Source organism: Passer montanus, unplaced genomic scaffold (assembly GCF_014805655.1).
Source record: "Passer montanus isolate IOZ18808 unplaced genomic scaffold, ASM1480565v1 scaffold36, whole genome shotgun sequence".
Classification (NCBI taxonomy): Eukaryota; Metazoa; Chordata; class Aves; order Passeriformes; family Passeridae; genus Passer; species Passer montanus.
This window is the reverse complement of record NW_024368374.1, coordinates 5,602,658-5,611,750: the sequence shown is the minus strand read 5'-3', so window position 1 is coordinate 5,611,750 and position 9,093 is coordinate 5,602,658.

Below are 9,093 nucleotides of genomic sequence, written 5' to 3'. Positions count from 1 at the left end.
TTGACCCAACCTTGTACGAGCCACCTTGCATATGCTAACATGTCCACTAGCTAAGGGCAAGATAACCAGCCAAGAATACACCCCATTCCTCAAGTGGCTTCTACTACTTGTGTCAAACTTCAGATTACTACATTGGTGGAGACTCCAAGATGGCTTAATGGGAGCTCATGCACATGTCTGCACACCCACAGCCATACATTGCTTGCTAAGCAATGTAGTCAAATGTGTTCAAAAAGTGTGTGTCATTCCTCAGCAGCCTTTTTCCACATAAAATTCAGTTCAACTGAATTAATTTCAGTGGCCTGAGCATATGTAGAGCTCCAAAAGGGCAGGTTCCTAGGTTACAGCTTACTTTACTTAAGCCCCATCGAAACTGCTGAGTTTCGTGACAGAGCACACTCCACCAGATTGACCAGTTTGTGTTTGGCCATGACAGTTCTAGCCTGATTTCCTTAGGCAAAGGTTTGTGATTGCAGCCTTCATGCATAAGTGTACATTTGCATGTCTATGGATTCTCATCACTGTCCATCACTCATTAGTAATGTTGAAGCTCTCAGTCACTTCCAGCCAAATCTGACAGCAGAGCAGAAATTTCTAACATGCTTATTTTCTATGGGTCTGTACAAATAGACAGTTAGTTAATGGATAAAAGCTCTGGTAGTATATCAGCAGCCCAAAGGAAAAGGTGTAACTCCCACAGTGTATGTCTATATCCCTACATTAATTTTCCAGGACCATTTTCTGCCATTAAGGGCAGCAGGCTGTGAACATATACTACTATATGCCATATACTACTAAATGCTCTTGCCCTCTGAAACAGAGGGTGGCCAGTTACTTGATGGAAATGGCACTGGCCAAAGCTCACTCCCACACTGTGATCCGCATTCATTTGGAAGACTGTTACAGACACAGGTCAGCACCATGCCAAGCAGTGTGTGGATAATCTGACAGTACAGAATATTGAATTTGAGTGGCCAGAACTGTTCCCTGCGACTGTTTGATGTAGTACAGAAACTCAAAAGGGAAGGGCTTAAGAATGTCCCATCCATAGGGAAAGCAGGATCAAGGTCACTACCATATTAGACAACAGAGAATCCAAGAATGAAGTACAAACCTTCAGGGAATAGGACTCATTAAATCTGTTTCTGACAGAATTACTTGTTTAGCTGATGGCACCTTATTTAGAATTCACTCCCACTAGCAACCCATTTCAGATATGATACAGAAACTCTCAGCCCTGGATGCCAGATGCATGAGTTGGGGTTTTTTTTTAGTATTTATTTAGCTGTTCAGATTTTGTTCTCTAGTTTGTTTGTAGTAGCTGCCACCATGATTGCTTTTTTAAGACATTGTAATTATATGCACCTTTATTGCTTAATATGTGAATCAGAGGATTTATCTTATTTGCTATCTGTAGAGGAAACTGAGAATTTAGATTGTCAGATTCAGTGACCTCCATGGCTAAAGCATGAAGATGTTAAAATCTTAGAGTATGAAGTCGGCTAACCAGCAGCTGCAAAGTCTCATCTTCCACAGCACAAAGAGAGACAGAGGACAAATACCAAGTATCTGCACACTGGGTATCTGAAGAGCAGCCTCCTGCAAGGATAAACAGCTGAAAATTGTAGCAATGCTGAGAAGATTTAAGGCTTGGAGGAGCTGGAAACTTGAATGCCCATGAGGACTCTGAAAATTGCAAGCTGCAGGCTCTATCTCTTGGGTACCAGAGAACGAAATCTCATATTCCTGCAGCAATATTATTAACATCTGTTTGTATTTCACTGGCACCTAGTGACCCAAATCCAAGACTAAGCCAACCGACTGAAAAATGAATACACATGCACCATGGGTCCATGATATGCATACACATGAAGAGAAAAACTCCAGAGAAGGAAACTCTTTTTGCATGCATCTTCCTTTGTCATAAATGCACTTGTTCCATGAAAAACAGCAATAACAACGCTTGCCTACAGACTTTTGCTGTGTACAGAGCAGGCCTCCATCCTTCCCACTTCATCAACATTTTTCTCCTCACCAGAACACTGCCCCTCCTCAAGCTCTTTTTGCCCCAGAGAGGGCTGTGGTGCCTGGCCAGACCTTGCCAGCTGAACCACAGAGCTGTGGCCACCCCAAATGGCTGTGGGATCACCTGTTGTTCCCTGGAGCCTGTGTTAGGACCTCATCCTTTCCTAGGCTGCAGAAGTACAGGATCTTCAGAGCCAGCATACCTTTGGGATCTCTATTCCTGCCTGAAATGAACAAACAGGTTCAGAGTTATTAAAGAGGGGCTGACAGACAAGCAGACAGACAGCCAGGCAGAACAGTTGTGTAAGCTTTGTTTCCTTAGGAAAGCAGGCTAAAAAAAGAAACAAAATGCAGTATTCACTCATCATTGTCTACAAAAACACTGAAATCAGCTATTTAACACTTTGCAATGAGTGTAATGGCTCAGCAGAGTTATTTATTCTGCTTGAAAAACCTGTTTCTAGGCCTCAGAGGATTAGTTGAGAAGCAGCATAACCTCTGTGTGACCCTACCCGAGAAGAAGCTGGTCTAACTGGAAGCCTGAAAGCAGCATTTTGAAAGTGGTGGCAGCTATGTGTAGCTGTTCTAGGACTGAAACTAAGGGGAAGTTTTGCAGAGAACGAAAATACTCTAAGCATCAGAAAGGAGAAAGAATCACAGAAAGTAAGTGAAAAGTAGGATTGAAGACAAGTGAAGAAAAAACCCCAGGATCAGCACATTAACAAATGCATTTAAGTGGGATAAGGAACATGGTATATAATAAAAATGACAGATTAAAGATATGTTTGGATCGTTGTTAGAAGCTGTACAGTTAAGAAATTTGTACAACACAGATTTGGTGTTCCTAAACACTTTTTAAATCAGCATGAAGCATCACTGCCTCCAAACACAGATGATGCCAGAGCAGGGAAAAGACGACAACATCAGTAATATGAAGCCAGGGCTGAACCCAAAAATCTGCTTTCATCTACCTGCCAGTGTTAGGTTTGGGAGGTCATGTTCACATGGACTGTAGAGAGATGTTCTGGGAAGAAGGAAGACAAGAAACATGGGAAGGAGATCTCATCTGCACAGGCCAGGCTAAACCAAGCCCAGCTTGGCTAACAGCATCTGACAGCAGGAGGAGGTGGAATTGTCAATCAGCAGACAATGAGAGCACCACCAAATTAGGAAACATTATTGAGATTATTATTTCCTAACTTATATTAGCATATGTGTTAGGAAACATATATTAAGATTATACATATAAAACAATACAATGTATATTTTCAATCAGAAAACCACAGATAAAAATATTTACTTATGTATGCACATATTTATATACATGCATAGATTTATCTATATAAAGAATGTGATTTTATTCCCCAGCATAATGTTAAAGAACAAAATCACACTCCTTTCTGCTCTGGATAATCACTTGTCACTTTAATCCTGGTATCAGGTAAAAAGTCTTCAATTATTGATTGTTGTTCTTTGCCAGATAAGAGTATTGTATATATTAATGGTAGGAATAATCTTACAGATTATATGAACCCTCTCTTGGTAAGCATAGGATTACTCTGTACAGGCAGTTCTTTAGTAATTTATCTTGGCTAAATTTGAATGTCACTGTAATTGATTTTCTACCCTTTTCTCATGGGCTGTTTTTCACTGTTGGTGTCCAGGGTACCTTCCAAACTGTTCTGATGTTCAGTCTAAATATTCTTCTTCTGATGCCATGGGCTCACATACTTCCCACCTTACCCTTGTTTCCTTTTAATAGACACACACTAAACATCTAATTACCCTGGAGTCTCCTAGCAGTCAGTGGAGACAGCTCCAGAGGATGCAGAGCTTGTAGGTGAATGTTCCTGCTCTGTACGAGCAATGTTACAGCAACACTTCTAATTCAGGTACCTCACTGGGGGTGAGCTGAATTTGGATTTTGAAATACTACCCCTCCCCTTTAAATAGTCGCAGATGATTATCTTGTGATTTAATGCCTCAACCTGAGGACACTCACAAACAAACACACATTATGACTGAAACTCCTGCTTTTTTCAACATAATTTTTTTTGCTGCATTTTTCCTATTTCCTGTTCTCCAATATATTTTTAGTACAATGTTCTAAAATTATTACAATTCACAGGGCATATCAACAACACCATCTTCATAAATGCCACCAAACATTAAAAATGTTACTTTGCATCCATTTTATATTCCAAAATTGGGTTTAATTTTGTGCTTACTAAGCGTGTGAACTAAGCAAACACACTTCTGGAAATACTAAGCCTGCATGTTATTTCCTGGACCTGGGTGATTGACACGCCACCTCTCATCTTCATGTCAATGAATTTCATTTGTATCCCATTAACTTCCTGCTTTATGCACCAAGAAAAAAGTACCATCTCGTGCAGCCCACGCCAAGAGGGAGTCGTTAGAAGTCCTCTCACCAAGGATTCCCCTTTGACCATCCTCACCAGGCTGCTGAGGAGGCACCTGTCAACTGGAGAGCAAGTGTTCTGCATGTTTCTGAGCTCGATTTAGCATGCATGCTGACCAGGGTTCGTCTTTTGCTTCCCACAGATGGTTTCAAGGAGACAACTGGGAAACACAGGGCAGTGGGTGCTTGCTGCAGGAAGCAATTGCCTCACTTACAATGTCACCATATTTTGTATCACAGGACAGACACACTGACACACTGTCCTTTATTCAAGTAGGATGGGCTCCGTCAGCACAGCGTGAGGTGTGTTTTGACACTATTTCTGCCTTTCCTCATGTGTTATCTAAGAATTCATTCAGCAGTGAGATGTGGCAAGTAACCCCAGCGGGTTTTAAACTCTCATCAGTGCTTCCATGCTGAAACTACTAATAAAGGTATTAAGACCGAGGAGGAATAAAGCACTTTCCAATCAATAGCAGCATGCGTTTTTGTTAGATGGCCTATTTAAAATAGGGAAGTTTCTGATTTCTTATGAACAACAGTTAAAATGCCTTAATAACAGGTAAAACTGGAAAACTGTAGCTTGATCCTAAAGCTATGAAATATTGCAGGGCTGGCTTTTAAGCTGACACAAAGCTCCATCAGACATAATGTCAGCATCTTTCAAAAAATATCAGCACCATGAGGAGTAAGTTCCTTCTTGATAAGGACTCAACAGTGTTACCAACTGAAGGTAAACAAAATCCTAAGTCTCCATAAGGCCACACCTTAGCACATACCTCATCTTTTTGTCTTCTAAGCCTACAAATATTTACAGATTTAATGTTAAGTTTTTAGGGGTTTGGTGACCAAACCTTAATCAAAGGGACTATTCACATGACTGAAGCTAAGCCTCTGACTTTGTGTTTGAATTGTCAGGACCTGACACATCTTTTGTTCTACTGAAAGTGACAAAGACAAATTTTTTTCTTGTGCTTGAGTTGGAAATCCTAAACCTGTTTCCCACTGAATTTTGTCACAATGGCATTTTTAATATAACTTTCAAGACTTGTCAGTGTATGTGTGCAGAAGCAAAAGTGACACATACAGTACTTAAAATGCAGAGATAATCGGAGACAAGATGCCTGAAAACTCACAATATAGGGAAACAAACCAAAGACCTCACAGATGTAGAAGAATTGAATTTACTGTTATTGTGAATGAGTTTTTAAGTCCTTTAGCAGAGATATAGTGCAGTATATATAACTTCTATTATTGGAGTTGTCAGGAAACATACCAAGTGATTATTGATAAAAATTGTGTTTACTTCTGCTATGCTCATGACCAGTCTGTGCTTACTTTCAGTAAGCAGTTCAGTTACATTACAACTAATGCATATAAAAAACAAAGCTGAAGTTTGCTCAAGTACTGCGCCATAGAAAATTCTAGATTTCTGCAAACAAACCCTTGCTTCCACAGAATATGTTTTAAATGGCCAGAAATACTGTTGACACAGCCAAAAGAGAAATGAAAACTAGATACACAAGCTTCAGACAATTAAATGAGTTCAAGAAGAATTTCTCTGTACCCTCAACAATCAGGAGATCCTATCTGCCTCCAGTTACTGTGTGATGACTAAAATTGCGTGGCTGTACTAAATACTAACTAACTAACTAACTACACATTCTACCCAAAGAATTCAGCATCGAAGAAACCCATCTCTTCAGGGGAAAAACAAAATTTAATTCTAGACTGCGATTTTAAAGATTTGTGCCTTATCGCAACAGACACATTCACTCCTGACCATTCAAGAAAACCACACATAAATCACAGAACTTTTAGACATCACAAAATTCCCAGTGTAGTGAGGGAACACAAAGTACATTCCCAAACAAAGCATTTTCCTAAGTGTTTTTCTCTATCAGGGTTAGGATCAGTCAGAAGAAAACAATTCCACACAATCTTTACAAGTGAGAATTACAAACCAAGAGCTCACATTTTCAGCATTTTTAAACAGTCCTATGTAAATGTTTATGATTAATTCATAAAACCTAAAACTAATCTAAAAAATGGTTGACCCATTACTTTGCTCATTGATTTACCTGACAAAAAAAAAAAAAAAAAGGAGGGGGGGAGGCTGTATTTAACTGTATGACCATTTTCCATAGATTTGATCATCTATTTTATTTAATCTTCAGCTTAATTATATATACCATTTGGCTGACTAATCAAAGATCAAACAGTTAGCAATCTAAGACCTGTACTCTACAAACACTTAATTAAATAAATGATCTCACACTATAGTGGTACTGCATTCATTACAGTTGCACATTGAGGTATCTGGGAAATATTTTCCATAACTTGGTACTTCTATAAGATGCAAATTCATCAGTTGACTACAAATTCAAGAGAAAATGGAGGAATAAAAGAGAGCAAGATTAATACAGTGATAAAATCATGGTGATCTTTTGGCTGTTAATTCATTAGTCATGGGCTGGTGGAGGATTTGCTTTTAACCCTTGCTCCCACAATACAGTAAATACAGTCCTGTATGTAGTCTACACACCTATGAAGTTTTTAAAGTGATGATAAAGCTTCTAAACATCTTTCATTAAATCTGAATTTGAATACAAACCCCATTAAAAAGAGACTGCCTACTTGGCCACATTCCCCAAGTGCAGGTATAATGAATATTTTAAAACAACTTTTCCAGATGATCTAGGAAGATATGATTTTGTGTATATTGGCATTGGAATACACCTTACTAGTCTAAAGAGAACTGATTTTTTTTTCCAAGACTGCTAGATTGCAGTCTTGAATTGTTGATTTCTGCAAGAATTTATTTAATAAAATCTTGTGAGAAAACTTCCCTTTCCCAAATGTTCAACATTATTTAATAAGAATTAAAATAAGGGATGAAAAATGTCTCAGTAGGCGTTTTGGAATCAGTAAACTCAATCAACCAACTAACCAGCCAACTAAAAACAAAACAAGAAAGGAAGATCAAGACTTGACTTGAACTTTCTAAGAAAATGCAAAAGCAGAATTACCACTTTTTCAGGGCTGAAAGGTGAGAATTTTCTTATGAATACCTCTCTTAGAAGGAAGAAAAAAAATGCATACATCTTTGCAAGTCAACTGAGAGACTACAGTCAGCAATATTAATGAGCAGAGAGAAGCCTTCTGTCTAAACCAACAATGGCAGCTTCATGGGAAAAAAATTATTTTCATTAAATTAAAAAAAAATTATTTATGAAGCAGTCACACAGGGTTTAAAGCATGCATCAGACTGATTTGTCATAATTCTGACTGTTTTAAGTAAAAACCCCATAGTATTCCTGCTTGCTGGCTTTATAATTACTTGGTACAAAGACATAAACTACTGCATATGCTAGGATGAATGCACACAACTGTGTCAAATAGTAAAGGAGCCAAAGAAAGAAAATATTAAAATACTGCTTCTTTTGGTATCCTTGGAGAATGTGCTGGTAACAAGGCTTGTTGTTTCCTGTCTGAAGAAATATTACATATACAGGAGACAGATTTCTAAATATTTACACTGTGAAGATCTTGTTCTCTTGCACTAGCCTGAATCATAAGACTTTAAAGTTGAAATAAGGGTTACTTCAGACACTCACTCTCCCTGCCTGGCAGCGAGGACTGCATCAAGCTCATCTGTGCTCGTTCATTTGGGAAGCATGTATGTAAGAGTTGCAATCCAAAGGGATTCCTCTGTCCTGGCAACCCTCCAGCACTCTTTGGTCTGCAGCTGAGGTAATGATGGGACTGCAGGACTGTCTGCCTTGTAGTCATGAGCAGTGATCATGGTCAGCAAGCTGCTGAATCCATCCAGTGATGACACAAGTAACTCTGGTTCCAGCTGGCTGATCAATAGAGTTAATTAAAAAATAGCAGGTAGACCTGTTTGGAATAACTACTGGGTCATTTCACTTACTTTCTATGCATGGTCAGTTGTGTGGTGGCTGAATTTTGAAATATCTGGTGTTTTGTAAACTGGGTATATGATGAAATTTCTTTTCCCACCTTGAACAACTAAAGAACACAATCCATTATAAATTATGGGAATTATAAATTTCAGTGGTTTAATTTTAATTTCATATAGTTTAATGGATATGAAAAGGAATTAAAATTGTTAATCTGAGAATCCCATTTTTATGCTTAGACTAATGCTTACCAAAAAATGAAAGAAAGTGAAGTAAGCTTATACACGAAGAAAATAGTTAAGGATAGAAAAAAGGTGTAACATGAAAAGTTCATATTTACAAACAGCATTAAAAAATTCATTTCAAATGTGCTACTTCCGATAAGGTTTGTCTAGTCTAGACCATTATTTTGATTGTTAACAGATCAGTGACCACATTATGCAGATATGTTAACACTGTTATCTAAATTTAATCTTTTCTTCAGCTTCTCTTTATAAGAAGAGAACAATATGGACCAAATTAATAAAAACCCCATTTCACACACTGTACTATGAAGTAGCCCAACTACGCAAAATTCATGTAAGTTAATTAGCATATGCAAAGCAAACATTTAATTACTAATTCTTCCAATTCTTTTTCAGCCTTGCTGATATTGATTAGGTGCATACAAACCTTACAACTCAATCCTTTTTAGGTTGCTTTTGCACAAATTGTTAAGTCTAG